Source organism: Mastomys coucha, unplaced genomic scaffold (assembly GCF_008632895.1).
Source record: "Mastomys coucha isolate ucsf_1 unplaced genomic scaffold, UCSF_Mcou_1 pScaffold21, whole genome shotgun sequence".
Taxonomy (NCBI): Eukaryota; Metazoa; Chordata; class Mammalia; order Rodentia; family Muridae; genus Mastomys; species Mastomys coucha.
This window is the reverse complement of record NW_022196904.1, coordinates 11,098,684-11,100,150: the sequence shown is the minus strand read 5'-3', so window position 1 is coordinate 11,100,150 and position 1,467 is coordinate 11,098,684.

The following is a 1,467-nucleotide window of genomic DNA, read 5'->3' as shown; positions in this document are numbered from 1 at the left end:
TGTATTCAAGTCATTGCCATATTCTTGAACAATGATTGATGTGTGAGGGCTCAGTCAAGTGTTGGATTAGTCCGTCATGGGCAATTAGACTTGTCCTATATAATAAAGCAGGCTAAGCAATTTATAAAAAGAACCAAGGAACCAGTAATATTCCAAACCCTCTTTAGGGGCTAGCAGATGTCTTCACTTTTCTGTAGACTGTTAGTGTTCTCTGAATAGAGAACAGTATCTGTTGCTAAAAGTGAAATAGACATCAGAGAAACATATAATCTCAGCTTGCATAAACATTGATTAGCTTGAGATAATCATTCTTGTAGAGGACAGAAGTAAAGAGCAATATAGAATTTTCATTTGGAGTAAAGAAGATTATTTTGTATTCTCTAAAACCAATTTGTTCTGGTTTCTGAGAAAAGTTTTTATGGCACTCAGAAGGAAAGACTTTGAACTCCATATCACTTTTCAGGCTGTGTGTTAGAGCTTGCTCTTTACACCAGTTGCATGTATGTATGTATGCAATGTATGTATGTATGTATGTATGTATGTATGTAATGTATGTATGTATGCATGTATGTGTATGCATATTTAAAATTCTTGGCCACTGCTTGCTGAAGCTTGCTCTAACCATCCTATGTGTGAATGTGTATACGGTCATCTGTAGGTCTGTATTCATGTATGTATAATGTGTATGTATGTATGCATGTATACTTGTGTGAATGAAGTTATTGGACTCTGCTTTTTTGTTATCCAATCAGTGTGTGTGGTATGTGTGTGTGTGTATTTTTGTGTGTACACATTTTTTTCTTTCTTTCTCTTTCTTACCAGATTCAAGAAAGTAAAAGATTTCAGTTTGTTCTGCTGACCAGAGAGAGCCATCCTCAGTAAATTAAGCTTTGTTCCTTCAGAAAATAAAAAATGTCTGCTGAGTAATTTCTCTAATCACTGGTTACCTTTGGCAGCATCCCCTGTAAATATCTTGATCTACCCCATTCATTGGCTCTAAGCACTGATCCTAATGGCTGCTTGCCTCAGTTTACTGAACACATGCATGCCAGAGGCAGTCATTAGCACTTTGGGAGAGTTTTTCTCTCTTTTGTTGAAAAATTTTAAGAGATTTTTATATAGATTTATTTATCTTAGGTATATCAGAGTTTGTCTCATATATGTGTCAGAAGAGGGCATCCAGATCCCTGGAATTGGAGATACAGATGGTTATGAGCTATCGTGTAAGTGCTGAGAATCTTATCTGGATTCTCTGCAGAAGCAACTCTTAACTGCTGGCCATCTCCTAGCCTTAACTGTTGGGGGTTTTTGTTTTGTATTTTCTGTTGGTGGTGGTTTTTTTGGGGGGGTGGTAGTGGTGATATTTGTTTTTTTGATTGGTTGTTTGGTTGTTTGATCGGTTTGGGTTTTGTTTTCTTGCTCCCTTGCTCGCTTGCTTTTGTTTTTTTTGTTTTTGTTTTTGTTTTG